Raw genomic sequence first — 18,639 nt, 5'->3', positions numbered from 1 at the left:
ACATACACACACATACACACACACACACACACACTCACACACACACACACACACACACACACACACACACACACACACACACATATATATATATATATTTTTTTTTTTTTATTTATTTTTATTTTGTTAACTGGGATGGTCCGACTGAATGAGGTCCATTTACAGTGGAGGCCAGGGAGAAAAGCTCCACATAAATTCATAAACACAAATAGAACAATACTAATATTATACATAGTGTTAAAAAATATTGTTATACAAGTAGTATCTAGTGAGAAAAGTAAAACAGAAAAGGCAATTAAAATCAGCAACATCGACATATGAACAATCTGTTTGTTATAAAAAATAACAGACAGAGATTACAGCAAGTCCATATTTGCTGAGGGATACCATTTGTACCAAGCATGTTTACTGAATGCATATGCTATGAGAGAAAGAGAGGAAGTGTATAGGTAACAGGTTTTGGGATTATGTGACACATGGACAGAGCCAAGAACTTAAAATGTGGGCCTTCAGGGAGTTTTTGAATTGTGTGGTATTAGATGCAAAAGTGACGGATGGAGATAGATTATTCCAGGCTTTTGCTGTACAATGTGAAAACAGAGCTTTGCCTGCTGTATAGTTAGCTGATGAGATAGAGAGAAGTGCCTTGACAGAGCGGCGTGGTTGATTTGGTGTGTAGATAGTCAGCAATTGGCTAAGAGCAGTTTTCTTGGGTTGTTTATATGCCATACACAACAGTTAACTAGTCTGTAGTGATCATACTGTTCCATGCAGGTATAGCAGTGTCCCTCCTAACACCTCCAGCATATGTTACAATGTCAAGATAGTGTGCTTGATTACCTCATAGATTGCTGAAATGTCATAATAGTTGTACAAGTGTGTTCATGCAGAACCATCTACGGTCACTCAGAATCAAATATGTTGTGTCAGAGACATGAGATTACTGGTGGTATTATTCTCATATTGTCCATGATTGTGTGTGCTTCGTTTACTGGTGTCCATGAGCCCGTAACTCTGTCCCACTTGTTGGAGACCCCTGCTGACATTACAGTGATATCTAGGCAAATCGGTTTGCACAGCTTCACCAATTGTATACAACATCCCTGATAGATGTCCTCTCCACTGATCATGTCAGGATGCTTATATCATAAGGGTATCTTCTCTATGTTGTGTCACCTTGTCTGACAGGCACATAATATCCATTTTCATTATGAAGGCCATACTGTACTATGCCAATATGTAATTAGTATTCCTGCTACAACTGTCTTGCATTTACATTCCCTCATCTACTGTCCATTATGATGTTTCACATGTCCTCTTTCCCTGTGTTCATTCCTACAACTCATCTGCGTGTCCCTATTCAGTACACACACTTCCCGTGACTGTTTATTTTAAATGACAGTCATGTACCCTTACAGATCATTTACACAACTTTTGTAAAGAATGCGTGGAATGAGATTCCACAGCACCCTGCACTGTTTACACTATCCTGTACTGTGTTTGGATTATATACATTACTGTATGATAAACCCTGGTAATCACTGTGGCATTCCGCACAATTTCTGCTAATCTAGTTTGCTCTAAGGTAAACAGGTCTGCTATTCTTCTTGCTTTACTTAATTTCCTGGCCAGCAACAGTGTTACCAGCCACAAAACTGCACTTGTTTATGTTTAAATGCAGTGCTCAGCGTGAATGCAATGGCAGAATTAAGACAAACTGCCCTGTTTTCTGTAATTTCTGAACTGCTGGACATTTGACCTAACTTCTATACTCAGTCTTCTCCAAATTAAACTGAATTATATCTAGACAGTATCTGTCACAACGCTAAAACCTTCAAAGTTTCTTACAAGTCTTCAACCTTGGTTTCCAAGCATCTTAACATCTAAATAAAATCCTTTTGTTCCAAAATATTCCACACATTCTTTTCGATGCTGAAAGCTATTCTAGTCCTCAATTTTAGTAGGAGATTAAACACTTTCATTACCACCATTACAGAACTTCATCAGAAAACATATTAGGAGACATTACCTTTTAAACATTCCTTTAAAGATCATGTGATACAAGCCAACCTATCACAAAAAATATAAATGCCCATTACACGTTAAAGACAAAGTATTAAAAAAACAGTACCTAAAAACAAAAACTAATTGTTAGTATAAATATGCTCACATTAAAATCATGCAAAGCATGCAAATATTCAACTAATGTCTAACTACAAGTGTGTGTGTGTGTGTGTGTGTGTGTGTGTGTGTGTGTGTGTGTATATATATATATATATATATATATATATATATATATATATATATATATACACACACACACACACACACACACACACACTCACATATATATGCAGATTGTAGTATATCACAGTCTCACACATTTAAATAAAAATAAACTCAAAACAGAAGTTCTATCATTAAGCCCTTGGGGGTTGGTAGCATTAAGCAAGATTTGCCAGCATAATTCCTTGGCTTCTGACTGTACTTCCCAGTCCCCACCTTGAATGGACTTGTAAACTTTAATAAAAAATAAAAATTTGTTAAAATTATTGCATTCACATGCATGCCTATGCAAAGAATTTTTGTATCATCCGTCTCAATTGCATAAACATGTTGGTATATTCTCCCTTTCAAGGCCTTCTTTGTCTTACCAGCATAAAATTCTGAACATGAAAGACACCCTGCCAAATACACTACTCCCTTCCTATTGCAATCAAGTCTACCACTGAGTACAATAACCTTGGGGAAGCTAACCATAGAAAGATTTGGGGCATCTAGCACAAATCTACACATTTTGCAAGATCCACATCTTTTATCTCCTGTTAATACCAGCTTCATATTCATTGTTCTTACTCTTCTCAAAATAATCTTTGATATTCTTACCCTTTTTATAGTCAAAATGGGGCATTTTGCCTACAATACTCTTTAAACCTAAAACACCAAGTACACCTTCCCAGTTCTTCCTAATAATATTATTTGTTGAAAATTTTGTTATTATAAGTTAATACTGTTGACTTTTCAGTGCTCTTATTTTATCTGTATTAAGTCTAATATTATCAGAATTTTTATAATAGGCTAAATCTTATCCCAACTGCCAGCTAAAATTTCATCACTAACCCTACTAACTAAACTTAAATGGTATACCTTCTCTAAAAACATTATTTTGAGTACTTCAAATTCATAAGAAAATTGTTCATCACTAAATATGAATCTGAATAGCCTATCCACCTGTCCTTTAATAATACTCTTGGTTGAAACTTTGAAAAAACTTAAACTTTTTACAAGTAAAATGAATTTACAAATATTTTTTAATGATAAACCTTCAAGACATTTACAAATATTTTAATGATAAACCTTCAAGTAATAATAACAAATAAAAGCTCATTAGGAAAAGTGTGTTTAATCCCCCATTAGCTCCACCCCTTCTGCTTTTTGAAGTATTATGTGGATATGTGAAAATGATTTAAGGAAGGAATGTATGTACTAAGAGGTGTCATTCTTACTATAACTTGACTATGGAGGAGAAAAAAAATAATGGAAACCTTTGGAAGTGACAAATCACTGAAGATTATGAAACCCAATAAAGAGGGTGGGGTGCTTATTACTGGCAATTATGTGCATATTCAAAAATGCTAGCTTATTTAAACAACAGTAACTATTTCATTTATGCATCTAAAAATGAAGTAAACATTGCTTATAGCAGAAATGATGATCTTTTAGAGGGACTGAATACTGAATATGGGTTTTCAAGTGATTTATGGAATTATTTGATGGTGAAGAAGTCCTTGAAACCCAATACAATATTTTTGGACTAACAAATCCTCATAAATCTTTAGGTGATCCTCCTTTCAGGCCCATTATGGCAGGGGGAGGGTGGTAAAAAACTGAGCCCATGGGCAAAATGGGTGATTGTATGTTAAAAAAAAGAAGAAGAAGAAATGAGGCAGCTAGCTGTGACTATTCTGATGATTTAAATTCATGACAGCTGATGATGAGGATGCAGTCTTAGTTCTTCCCCATTATGTAGGAATGGAATGGTTTTAAGAATCACTTAGTTTTGATAGTATTTTAATAAATGATTATATCAAAATTGCTATACAATGTATGGAGATGGTTCTTTGCACTAATTTTGTTTATTTTGATGGGGGGTACTATGAGCAGATTAGAGGAATGGCAGTTGGAGCACCTGGGGCACCAATATTTTTCAAAATATTATACTTTGGTTTTGGAAGAAGCCTTGTATTATGAACAGCTGGACATTTGACCTGACGTCTGTATGCAGTCTTCTCCAATGTAAATTCACTTCTATCTAGACAGTATCTGTCATAATATTAAAACCTTGTAAATATCTTAGAAGTTGTACACCCCTCTTTAACCTTGGTTCCCAAGCCTCTTACCATGTAAACAAGATCTGTTTGTTCCAAACTGTTCCACACACTCGGTTAGCACATTTCCTACTTATATGTGTGTGTGTGTGTGTGTGTGTGTGTGTGTGTGTGTGTGTGTGTGTGTGTGTGTGTGTATGTATGTATAATTTTATTAGCATCTCTCAGCTAAACAGATTATTTTGTGCCATTGCTCACTCACCACCTCTGTATTTGTAATGCAAAATTTATGATACCCATATATAATATGTGTGTGTCCATTCTTCTGTTTGTGTATGTGTGTGTGTGTGTGTGTGTGTGTGTGTGTGTGTGTGTGTGTGTGTGTGTGTGTGTGTGTGCGTGTGTGCACTTGTGTGTGTGTGTGTGTGTGTGTGTGTGTGTGTGTGTGTGTGTGTGTGTGTGTGTGTGTGTGTGCGTGCGTGTGTCTAGAGGTAAACTGAAATTCCATCCCGGATTGTTTGTCTTCCTTGCATTCATTCTGACACAGTATGGGATTTGACTACCTTATATCCCTTATGAGGCTGAGTAAATGAATATTTCTGGTGAAGCTTAAATAAAAGTCATCCCTTTGACCACTAGGGAAAAATATTTCTTATTGTTATATTGCAGCGTGACAATACAAGTAACCAAGCCTGCCTGAAGAATGGAGTACTACTGTAACCTAAGCAGGTTGATTAATGAACCTGGCCTCACAGGACTCTGCTGGGACATCAGGGTGAAGTGGCATTTTTGCCTGCTCTCACATATAAGGGGAACAGGATTTACAGCCAATGAGCTGACAAGTCTTGATAGCCTAGTGGTATTTGCTTATATAATGCTCAATGTTAAATTAGTTGGCACAAGGGTAGGACATTCTGAACAAACCCTTGGCAGCTGTCAGGATGGTGCTTTACTGGGATACCTAAATGTCCTCCCTGTGCACTTCCAGAGTCACTTATACTAAACAGTTCCCCATGTCTGTGGTAGCAGTCTGAACATGTAATCAAAAAGGTGTCACATAAAGTTGGGAATGGAAAACAAAAAACAGAGCCAATGTATAAAACAGGATTATAGTAAAACACATTCTTGTGGTATGTGCAGTGGATCCCTGCTTACATTTATTGCATAATAGCTATTATGTATTACTGCTGCCCATGGATAACAGGCATTGTAAGCTGCCATGCATTTTAAATTCACATGCTTTCCATTAAGGTTAATTTTGGAATGTTATATGTAATTAGAAACCCCCCCTAGCTCCAACAACACACACTCTTTAATCCAATCCCTTACTGTGGACAACTGTTATATACATACATATACCAATCTCTTTTCCTAAGTATATATATGTCCTTGTTATTGCCTAATCCATCCACCCTCGAGTTTAATACAATGTTTCCTTATTCTTGTGAGCTTGTTCTTTTGAATGTTAGTATGGGTCAGGCTCTTATGATTCATTCAGGATACCTTAAACATTCAATCATGTGTCCTTATCTCCATCCCTTCCTGAAGAACTATGCATGTTAAAAATCATTCATTTTTATTTATATACTTTCTGTTGCAAATCATGTACCACTTTCGTCAATCATGTCTAAACCTTTCTGATGATATGATGGTAAAAACTGCACATTTTATTGAAAATGGGATATGACTGGCAATTTACAGATGTACAAACTTTCCTTTTTAACCTGTACATTACGCCTTCTCAAAACATTTTCAACTTTAAGATATTAACAGTACTTAGCAATTTTAAATGTACTTGTGTTCACTGAATATATGATACAGGCATTTGTTGTTTAAGTCTCTTTCCACACTGTATGTACCCCCCCACACACACACACACACACACACACACACACACACACACACACACACACACACACACACACACACACACTAACCCTAACCCTTCCCCTAACCTTATCTGTGTAGTTTACCTTAAAAAAAAGCTTTCTGGAACACTATGACTGCATAATACAGCCCAGGCAATCACCATGCACACAAACATGCGTGCGTACTATGGCCGGTATTCAAAGTCTATGGCTTTGCATTTTCATACCAGTAATCTACGAAGAGGGGCACTATGTAGTTATGCCAAATCATGGTCTTTCAGGATGAATACCAAAATGTGGAGGCATTTTGTTAATATGCCTCCCTATTGCAAAAGCCTAATATGCTTAAGGCTTAAGCGATGGGAGCCATCTAATACACAGATAAGGGGCATTGCACATTTGAATCTCTATAAGATTCATAGAGGTCATTTGGATAGTAAATGTGTAATACCAGTAAGCATTTATGGACAAACTACCCAAAGGGTCATTGACGAAAATGTTTCATTCTAGATTCAGTGAAGTTCTTGTGCATGCATGGACAAATTACTGAAGGGGTCATTGGGGGAGAGGTTTCATTTTGGTGCTTGTGCATACTTGGACATAGTACTGAGGGGGATCAGTTGGAGAAATGTTTCATTTCGGTGTTTGTGCATTCTTGGTGAAACTACTGAAGTGGTTTCTGGGAGATATGTTTCATTTCTATGTCACTGCAGTCCTTGTGCATACATGGTCAGACTGCTGAAGTGATCACTGAGTAAAATGATTTATTTTGTGTCATACTCAGATAAACTACTGAAGGGGTTGCTGGGAGAAATATTTTTTTTTTTGTGTGTGTACCAGGGAAGTGCTCATGCATATTTGGGCAGACTACTGAAAGGATGGCTGGAGGCACTTCATGGATTGTAGCTCAGATATCAAAGTTAAATAATTGCTTTCAGCTATGAATGTGCATACCACACAGATATTGAACTATAAACTACAAGAAAGCTTCATTAGCATGCACCACTTTACAAAATTTCTTATTTGCATCTCATTATACTTAAGGCATTTTGCATTAACGCAAATCGCCTCTATATGAATTTTACCTTTGCTATGCTTTTTTGTAAACATCAAGGATACCCCTATTGCATTTGTGCAAATGTCTATAAATACTGGCCTATATCTATCTCTTTACCTAACCCTTACCTCAATTCTAAAGCACTCACACTCAATCACATTCTAAATCTATCCCCTTGGCTAACGCTTATGCTAACCCTAAAAGACTCACATTTGTACATAAACATCCAGCCTTGCTATTTACCTTTGTCGGACAACCCGGAAGTTGTCCAATAAAGTTTTCTCATAAATAGCCCTCACTCAAAACAAACTACAGTTCACTTACATCACACAATTTACATAACTACCTAACATATGTATATACACGTACTTATATAATAACATATGTATATACACACACACACACACACACACACACACACACACACACACACACACATACATATACATGCATATACATACCCACAGACCTATTTATAAACACACAAATACATACACAAACATATATGCACACGTGCGCACACACACAAACACACATATATGCACATGCACACACACACACACACACACACACACACACACACACACACACACACATGTACACATATGCAGATGCACGCACACACACACACACACACACACACACACACACACACACACACACACACACGTGGGATATAACATGATATGCCTACTATCACTACGACAAGGAGGTAAAATGTCCATTGTCGGACCAACCTGAACAAGGGAGAAATCTCGTTAAACAAATAAATCATTGTTGGTGCAAAGTGTGCAGCAGCCATGATTTCCTATAGAAGACAGCAAGTGACATTGTGATCATCTGCTTCTTTTTCTTCGAGCTTCTGATGCAGAATGCATTTCTACTCAACCACTTGCAGAGGAGCCCACAAACATGCTGATCATATCATTTCTAGACTTAATTCCCAAATAGCGGACATCTTAATTTGATCAGTTTATACTGCATCCCTCTATAGCTCATACCAAATGTTCATAGGGTCATAGTATGTTTAACTCACACCAAATATATCGTATGTTCATAGGTTCATAGTATATTTCTCGCATAACAAATGTATTGTATGTTCATAGGTTCGTAGTATATTTCTCTCATGCCAAATGTATCTTATGTTCATAGGTTCATAGTATGTTTCACTCATACTGAGTATACTGTATGTTCCTAGGTTCATAGTATGTTTAACATACCGAATGTATTGTATGTTCTTAGGTTCATAGCATATTAAATGTATTGTATGTTCATAGATTCATAGTATACTTAACTCATACCAAATATACCGTATGTTCATAGGTTCCTAGTATGTTTCAGTCATACCAAATGTATCGTGGGTTCATAAGTTCACAGTATGTTTAATTCATACCAAATGTATTGTAGGTTTTGACATTATCCAGCTACATTCTTGTATGAACAAGTGACTAGTGACTTCACTGAGTAAATGAAGTAATATCAATCTCTATAAAGCTCTATCAGTAGTGAATTATGAGATAAGAATGTTTTAAGCTGAATTTTACAGAATGTGATGACATCAGTGTATGTTTCTGGCTATAACATAGCATGAGTGTATTTTGAATATTTTTTTCTGCCTGTGACATGTACCTGAGCCTTTGTTCCAGCTATGAATGAGATCATATACTTTCTTCATTAAATTAATTTAATATGCAGAGTGTTTTATGCATGTATGTTTTTATATTCCAAAAACAGCTATTTGCAAGGTCATATTATTGCATGCTTCCCTGTCAGAGGGCAAGAAGAGGTGACAAAGACTTTGCATTTTCCATGTCCAGCAACATCCAGCATTTGTCCAGTTATAATAGAAACATAAAGTTGCACTTCTCCCAGTGCAGAACAGCTGTTTCCTATCATTCATATAATCACACTCATTTTTTTTTCTTTATATGCCAAATAATACTTCTCTTAAGTCAGTACTATCGTACTGGCATTTATTTATATGAAAGATAGTTCTATTACCAACATGGTTTCTTTAGTAAAGATATTTTAATTTAAAATGTTTATTACACTGTCATTTTGGTAATGATACTAATGTGTATAAAAGGGGTAACATTATCAAATGGAACTAATACATCTGTATTGCTTTTTCTATGACTGACTTTTTTATAAACATATACATACACGCACACTCACAACCACACACATGCACGCACATATATCTATCTATGCTATACGTTCTGTATTATATAGTCTAGAAACCTTTATATGTATCTTCCAAATATAAATATATATATATATATATATATATATATATATATATATATATATATAAGAGAGAGAGATGGATAGGTATGTGTATATATATCTTTCAGTCTCTTTCTCTCTCTCCCTTTATAAGTGTGTAAGTGTGTGTGACTTTGTGTGTGTGTGTGTGTGTGTGTGTGTGTGTGTGTGTGTGTGTGTGTGTGTGTGTGTGTGTGTGTGTGTGTGTGTGTGTGTGTGTGTGTGTGTGTGTGTTTTGACAGGAATAGTGGCTTTAGTGTTCCCTGATTGCTGCAAGTAGTATATAACTGCAGTTTTGACAATGACAGGAAGATTCACACCTGTACTGAATGGAAGATTGTTCACATGTTCTTCTTATAAAAAGGGGGTCAGAATAAATGCCAAACCAAAACAGACAGACAAACATATAGAAACTGGCCTGCCTGACTGAGAAAAGAAGTCCTGCATGTGGCCATTGTCTGAGAGAGAGAGACTAAATTTATTTTTTATTTTATTTTATTTTACATTTGTTAACCGAGAGTGTCTGACTGAGCTGAAAAGGCCCTTTTTCAGCAGAGGCAGGCCCGGGGAGAAAAGCTCCACATAGAAAAATTACAGACACATTTAGTTATTTAGACATGATCAGTATACACACAAATTGCAAGAGACATGTTTTTACAGTGGTATGCAGCACATCAACAGTTACAGTGGAAAGAACAAACAAAAAAATATTAATTTAAAAATAAAGGCAATTAATAGATTTGTGGTGTACAGCTGAAATTTGGAACATAGGTAGAACACATACACAGTACACAGGTACAGTACATACATTGTAGATTAGCCAGTGTTTGTGAGTAAGATTGAAAACTATTATCAAGTGCTCTAGATTTAGTATGTGTACCTTATCTGCTTTCTCTAGCCTGGGGAGCAATCATGGCACTGCCAACTTTGCTTGAGATGTTGCCTGATGAAGTCTTTAAAGGAGGCCTTGGATGATGTGTTTTGAATGCTAGTGGGGACAGAGTTCCATTTTTTAGCCACTGAACTACTATATAATGCATCTCCAAAGCTATTGTAGCTGTTGATGACTTCTAGTAGTAATTTGCTTGATGATCTAAGAGACCTTTTGGCTGAGTGATGTTGTACTAGGTTTTTGAGGGCAGGACACTTATTGGGGAGGTAATAGATAGATTGACAGAGGCAGAGCTGATTGTAAGTTAGGAGCTTGGGTAGTTTAAGCCAGTGGAGCTGTCTCAAAGCAGTACAGTGATGAGTTATATATGAGCAATTTGCAGCAAAGCGGGCAATTCTGTTATAGCAGACTTCCATTTTGCTTAGTTCAGTTTTGTTGAGATTAGTCAGAATGGGAGATGCATAGAGTAGGGTGGATAGAAGTTGGGAGCGAGCAATGGCTGATCTTGTGTTATTGGTAAGAAATGGTTTGATATACTAGAGTGATCCCAGTTTGGCATGTACTTTTTTAATAGTTAAGTTGAGATGACTATCAAATTTTAGGTGGGAGTCTATGGTTATTCCCAATAGCTTAGCCTGTGCCACTGGAGCAATTGGAGTAGCATTTGTGGAGTAGATAGTGAACTGACTGTTATCAGTGTTTTTGTTAGAACTAGTTATAATCATAAGCTGAGTTTTCTTTGGATTGAGGATAAGTTGGGCTTTGTAAGGTAGTTTTCAATGTCGGAGAATGCTAGATGAGTTATTTGCAGGAGGGTGGGAATGTTTTGTGCAACACAGATTAAGGTAGTGTCATCTGCATACTGAATGATAGATGCATGCTGTGTGGAGGTATGGAGGTCATTTGTGAAGATTGTGAATAGCAGTGGTCCTAAGAAAGAACCCTGTGGGACTCCTATAGTTATGGGCAGCTGAGAAGAGAGACAATTTTCCCATTTCACAGCTTGGTACCTGGCAGTTAAGTAGCTTTGGAACCAGGTAAGAGTGGAATTTGATAGATGATATTGGTTTAGTTTGTTTAGCAGGATTTGATGTGAGACTGTGTCAAATGCTTTGGACATATCCAAAAAAAAGAGTTGACACCTGTAGGCCTTCATTTTTGAGACGGTTTACTGTGTCTGTGAAGCAGAGGAGGGCTGTAGTGGTCTAAAACCATGCTGAGTGGGTGACAGGATGTTGCTGTCTAGGAGATATTTTAGCATTTGGGTATGGATGCATTTTTCTAGGATTTTGGCCAGGGGGAGAGTAAAGCAATGGGTGTGTAGTTATTAAGTTCAGTGGCAGTCCCGCCTTTATGTATGGGTGTAACATAGGATATTTTCCAGAGTTTGGGCACATAGCTTTCAACAACTGATCTGTTTATGAGAGTGGAGTTTCAAGAAATAGCTGGGGAGTAGGTCGGCTGCTGTTGATGAGGTTTTTAGTTTGGAGAGCATGCTTTCGATTGAAGTGGTGGAAACTGTTTTGAGGGTAAAGCTTGTATTAGTGTTATTTGTGTTGGGGGGGTAGTGAGGAAGGAACTGTCCTGTGATACTAAGGATAGAATTGAGTTCACAAAGTGGGAGTTGAATTGTGTTTCGATGGGAACTTTAGTGTCAGCGGTGGTTGGTTTGGGGGTAGCCTTTTGGGTGGATTTTAGTAGCTGGTTTACATTTTTCCAGAATTTCTGAGGGTTGTGTTGCTATTTAGTTTGTAATGTCTTGTAGTTTGTGTTTTTGTCCAGCCTAATGCATTTTTTTGCACGGTTGTGCAGTTCTTGTTACTTAGGCTTTGTGTCTCTTTGTTTATTTGATAGTAAAGCCAGGCAGTGTCTCTGGACTTGAGGATTTGTTTGGTTTCTTTACTGAGCCAGGGGTTTGTAGAGGTTCTAACCTTGATTTTGTGCAATGGACCGACAGTGTCTAGGTGTTGTAGAAATGTTTTGTTGAACTATCCTACAGTCTGGTCAAGTGGGAGGGTTTTTAGGGGAGTCCAGTCACAGTTACAGAGTAAAGTATTGAGGACCTCAGGAGAGAATTTTTTTGTGTTTCTAGTGGATATATAGTTAGTGGTTTTGCATATGCTTGTTCTACTATGTATAAAGTATATTATGTTGTGGTCACTTAAGGTGTCTGGGAGACTGCCTGCATGGGGGTACAATGTGGGGTTGTTAGTAAGGACCCAGTCAAGGATGGATTCCCTTTTAGATTTTTTATCACATCTAGTTGGAATTTGGACTAGCTGCTGGTAGCCATGGAGATGTATTAGATTACTTGGTGGTTCTGATATGCGGGGTGAACCAATCTAGGTTGAAATCCCCCAGAATAAGGGTTTCTTGTGAGTATGTGGAAGAACACCAGGATAAGAAGTCTTCAAGGCTAGCAGGTGTATTACCAGGTGGAATATAGATCACAATTGTGGTGATGACCTTTTTAGGGTGAAGTTGATGTCGTGAGATAAGTATGTCCCAATTATTGGGGGAGGGGTAGGAGTTTGGTAATTGACATACAGTTAAGTTGGACTTCTACAGTAAGGCAGTTCCACCCCCTTTACGAAGTGGTCTGTCTTGTCTAATGATATTGTAGCTGGTAGGAAGAACTCCTGAGTTATCTATGTTTTTATTTAGCCAGGTTTCTGTTAAAGCAGCTATGTCTGGGGAGTAGTGTGTTATTGTAGCCTGGAGTTCAGGTATTTTATTTTTGATACTTCTAATATTAATATTTAGCATTAAAAGATGGTTGGTTTTGCTGCTGTTGTTGTTTTGCCCAGGGATGAAGATAGTGGGGGTGTTATGTTCTGACATTTGTGTTGGAGAAGTTTGTGTTGGACAGGATGGATTTGGGCCTGGGTTGGGGTAGATATCCCCACGTATGGTGAGCCTGGTGTTAAAATGGTGATACAGATGTTGGAGTTTGGTGAGGAGTGTGAGAAAGTATTGTGTTTTTTTGAGTAGGAATGAGAGCATATGTGTTTAGTTCTGAATTGGTCTGTTATGTAGTTCTTGAACAATTGTGGGCAGATATTATTATAATGTGCAGTGTCTGTATATGAAGAGTGCATAATGTAGTGTTGTGCTACTAAGTTTAGGGATATTGCTAGAGTGATAACTTATGGTGTTATAAAGAATTATGAGAAGACAGACTAGACTTAGTTGTGTGATAGTCATGGTTATTAAGTTTAAGTTGGTACTAGGTGGGGGTCTGAATAGGAATTATAGGGTTTCACTATATGTGGATGGGTAAGTAGTGTGGGTGATGTAAAAAATGCCTAATGGGAATGAGAGTGATTGGGAGTATTTTGTGTGGAGCAAGTTGGTGTGGTATAATGTGATATGACTTGAGGAGCTGTGATTGGTGGAGATGATGTGAGGGTGAGCTGTGGGTGTGGCTGTGATTACTATAAATGTAGAGGTAGTGGGGGCAGGAGGGAATAGGGGGCAGGGCAGGGGAGTGGAGAGAGCCCAAGAGTTAGCGAGGGTGAACAGAGTGGGGCAGAGCCCACCAAGACAAGAGTAAAAAGTAAGCATTACTTTACAATTCTGAACACAAATTCCTGAGGTCTAATGGCTTACCAGCAAACAGAATGCAGTTGCTAAAGAGCAGTTGTGTCCTGGTGGGAGACTAGAAATTTAAAGATGGTGCCATGCTCAGCAGAATTCTAATATAGACTTAGTATTGAGGGAGGGAGATAGCACAAGGGGTGTAAACCAGGTGGAATGCAAAGAAATCAGAGAGGCAATCAGTGGAAAACTATCAGTGAAGGCCTCAGAGGGGGTAAGTAAGAATTCAAACTACCTGTAAAGTGAAGGAGAAAAGAGACAGCAAACATTATTAAGGTTGGGAGTGTGTCTTCACATTGACTTGTGATTAGTAACCAGTTTGTGCATATATTAGAGTAGGGAGATACATTAGCAATGAAGGGGAATGTATAGAGATGCAAATAAACAGGTGGGCCTCCAAGTGATACAAACTAAGGCAGAAAGCACTGAGAGGGCTGCTTGATGGTTAATTTAGTCACAGGGACCTGAATTAAATGTATACTGTCTATTGGACAGTTAGGATTACTGTACTAGCTGGGGGGGGGGCACAAGGCTACAACTGTCAGTTTTATTAGTGCACTGAGAACTACTAAGAAATACTGCTAATGTAATAGCTTCACTCTCATAAAACATACAAGTAGAATGCCTGGGTGGACTGATCCTGCTTTTGAGGCTCAAAATGTATATCCTTGTTTAGTTTGCAGTACTGATTCCTTCTTATACTGTATGGGTGGAGTGGTAGCCGCAGACTGCAGATTTGCTTGAGTGTGCTCCTGCTCTTGAGGCTCAAAATATATATCCTTGTTTAGTTTTGCAGTACTTATTCCTTCTTATACTGTATGGGTGGAGTGGTAGCCATACACTGCAGATTTGCTTGAGTGTGCTCCTGCTCTTGAGGCTCAAAATGTATATCCTTGTTTAGTTTGCAGTACTGATTCCTTCTTATACTGTATGGGTGGAGTGGTAGCCGCAGACTGCAGATTTGCTTGAGTGTGCTCCTGCTCTTGAGGCTCAAAATGTATATCCTTGTTTAGTTTTGCAGTACTGATTTTTTCTTATACTATATGGGTGGAGTGGTGGCCACAGACTGCAGATCTGCTTGAGTGTGCTCCTGCTCTTGAGGCTCAAAATGTATATCCTTGTTTAGTTTTGCAGTACTGATTTCTTCTTATATTATATGGGTGGAGTGGTGGCCACAGACTGCAGATTTGCTTGAGTGTGCTCCTGCTCTTGAGGCTCAAAATGTATATCCTTGTTTAGTTTTGCAGTACTGATTCCTTCTTATACTGTATGGGTGGAGTGGTAGCCGCAGACTGCAGATTTGCTTGAGTGTGCTCAGCAAGCAGAATGTAATTGCTGAAGAGCACTTGTGTCCTGGTGGGAGACTAGAAATTTAAAAAAGACCAAAGACATTGGTCTCTGAAGTGAGAGAGGGGAGTTAAACCTGAAGGGGTCTGCATGAATGCTTAGAGGTAGAGATGTTTGCCTTTTGTGCAGAGGACATGAATTGTGCTTTAATTAAGTTGAACTTTGATTCATTTACCTGAACTGAATTGTAAGTACCCTGTACAATGGGGTTAAAATGGTACGGTGGCACCATAAATTACATTCCTACACAAATTTCCCACAAATGAATGTCACAAAAGCCACACTGAGTCTCTGGACTAGCTGCTCATATTACTCTAGTAGATATTTGGCAGGTAAAGGTAGGTGTGACAATACCAAACTCCAGTACATTTTGATTGCTGCATCTCTCCCTAAAAGTGCTGACCCACTTTAATTTCATTTCCCTAACTCTAGAAGAAATAATGTAAGTGCATGCTTCATCAGGAACTGATATTTTTCCTTTTAGCATACTGTGAGTCTAACAGAGGTGCAATTCAAAGTTTATTGTTGTGTGAATTTGTAAGTGATTTCTTAGCAAACTGAGAGTTGTATAATTTGCTATACCCAGTGGTAGAGACAGAAGCACAAGGTAGACTTTAGGTGGTAAGTAAGTTCAATTACTTATTAACCCAGGTTTAAAAAGAGGTCTGTAATATGTGGAATAGAGACAGAATGACAAGGACTGTTAAGTGTTTTGGCACTGCGATATGAAATGATATGATTATGGCGGTGGAGAGGGCTGTGTGCTGTTATTGAGCTACGTCCGGTTGTGCAGGGTTTGATTCTTTCATCCGTCAGTTACTTTCTGCGTAACATAATTTATTATTTATTTATTTATTTATAGTTGTTTACCAGGGTAATGCACTGATCAGTATTGACCAATGTTAGGTTCAGCATGAGTGAATAACAAAGCAAATGCTTTAGGATAACCGAGAATGCGAGCTAGTCTCCTCGATAATTTCGTATACTGTATGTCTAAAAACTAGCAAATCCAAAACAAACAAGCACTGAACAAAGAGGGTCCCAATGGTATAAAATCAGAAACCTTTAATAAAAGCACACAGTATTGAGTGTTTTCATCCCAACCAATCCAGGGACATCATCAGAATACAAAGCCAAGTTCATAAATGGTCTTGATGGTTTTGGGTCCAACTTTTTCTTTCAGGATACTTTTTCTAACTCTTATCTTTATTACATGAGTAATTTACATGAGTAGTTACTCTATAGCACAAAAAAAAGGTCTAATTAAGGGACAAGTAATATGAGTGGCAAAGATGACTTTACACCCAGACGACGTTTTTGTTGAATTGATGAGGTTAGCTGATATATTTTATGTTAGGGTTTACCCCCAAAAATTTGTGAACGGTATTATTGGTGAAGTATACAATGGTTGGAATAACAAATACAAGTCCCTTTTGGGTATAGGCTTGGACGTGTCTAGGAGGCTTGGTGGGACATCTAAAAATGAGAAAGCATGTGTTACATAACACAATCAGTATTCTAAAGTGATAAAAGATGTCAGAAAGATTTGGTCTATTTTTAAAGTAAAGTCTGATATTTTCAACTTGGTAGGAAGTGAACTGTTGGGTGGCCATGGTGGTGCAGTGGTTAGCATTGTCACCTCACAGTAAGATGTTCTCTGGTTTGATCCTCGGCTGGGATGCCTTCTGTGCGGAGTCTGCATGTCCTCCCTGTGGTCGCGTGGGTTTCCTCCAGGTGCTCCGGTTTCCTCCCACATCCCAAAGACACTTACAAATTCACACAACAATAAACTTTTTAGAGTGGATTGAACACTCTAAATTGGCCCTAGGCATGAGTGTGTGCATGTGTGTGTGCCTTCTGTGGAAGGTTGGGCGCCAAGCTGGCAACTCGACACTGTAAAACTCCACTGCCAATCATAAGCAGGTATTTATTACAAAAACTGGGGCTAATGTAAAGAGACTATTTGAAAATAAACCTTATTATTCTAAGGTGAATCAAGGGACGGTACCATGTGGGAGTTGACGATTATGTTCTTTTATAACTAAAGAAACTGGAATTGTTCTGGAAAACACTATGAGAACTAAAACAGTTTTTGAGGGTAATTGTAATACCAGTAAGATCGTGTACCTGGCTAAATGTGAGAGCTGTACAAGTTTTTGTATAAGTAAAATGGAGCTTACATTAAAAACAAGAATTAACGAACATATGAATTATATGAAAAATAGGAAGGAAAATAATGCCGTTTAAACATTCTACTGGTTGTAACAACTTTACTAAATTTACTTCTGCGATTATTGACCAGATACGCTTCGACCCCCAGGGTGGGGATTGGAAGAATACATTAAATAACAAAGAACTATTTTGGCAACTTAGGGTCGGTGCTGTTTCCTCCTGGGCTAAATGGTTCGATATCTGTTTTGCCTGTTTTAAAAAATAGGGCTAATAAATTATAGGTAAATTCACCTAGTAGGACTGACGGTTTTTGATGTTTCAAGAATATTTTTAACATTAAAATGGCTGTTCCACATTAATTTAATTTATTAGACTGGCGCAGGGTCGATGCACATGCATATAATTGATATTTCTTTTCTTTTTTACTTATATGAGTATGTTAATTTGTTAACTGGTGTAATTTACATTGATTAGGTAATGTATTTAAGGAACTGTTTATGAACTTGGCTTTGTATTCTGATGAAGTCCCTGGATTCCTCGGGATGAAGGTGCTCAGTATTGTGTGTTTTTATTAAACATTTCTGCTTTTATACCATTGGGACCCTCTTTGCTCAGTGCTTGTTTGTTTTGGATTTACTAGTTCGTTCACACATTGCATCTGCTTTATGTCTAAAAACTACTTATGAACTTATGAAATAAGTAGAAAGCTGCTTATCAAACAGTGCACAGTATGTGTGCTAAGCTTTTGGAAGAAATCTGTTGGAAAATATTATTTTTGTGTGAAGCATGTAGTCAAGAAAACGTTAAGCAGACAAGTAGCATGTATGTCATAATTATACTAAATTTCCAAACTGCAAAAAAGTAGTTTGCTGCATTTAACTGAACCTTAAAACATTATAGTATCAAATTATCTGTGACTCTGGGAAAAGCTGTGAAAATTTCCTTTGTAAAAGCAATGTGTGGACAAGTACCATGCATAAAATGTGAAGCAGGAAGAGGTACACAGTACTAGAGGAAATGACACAGCAAAACCAAGTCTATGTTCAATAGAGTATTGAGAATTATTACGCTGACTTTTCATAAAAAATAAATCAGTCATTTGTAGTCTGTGTT

The 18,639-nt window shown here is 37.6% G+C and overlaps 1 protein-coding gene across 4 annotated transcripts in view; it reads left to right on the top strand.

Moving 5' to 3' along the window:
• Positions 1-18,639, top strand: part of SLCO4A1 (solute carrier organic anion transporter family member 4A1) — a 921,682-nt gene that overhangs the window by 95,876 nt on the left and 807,167 nt on the right. The gene's annotated exons all lie outside the window — the stretch shown is intronic.

The sequence above is a fragment of the Protopterus annectens genome, chromosome 12.part0, assembly GCF_019279795.1.
Source record: "Protopterus annectens isolate FY-2018-M chromosome 12.part0, PAN1.0, whole genome shotgun sequence".
Classification (NCBI taxonomy): domain Eukaryota; kingdom Metazoa; phylum Chordata; order Ceratodontiformes; family Protopteridae; genus Protopterus; species Protopterus annectens.
Note: the sequence above shows the minus strand (reverse complement) of the source record. Positions and strands in the feature narration are given on the sequence as shown.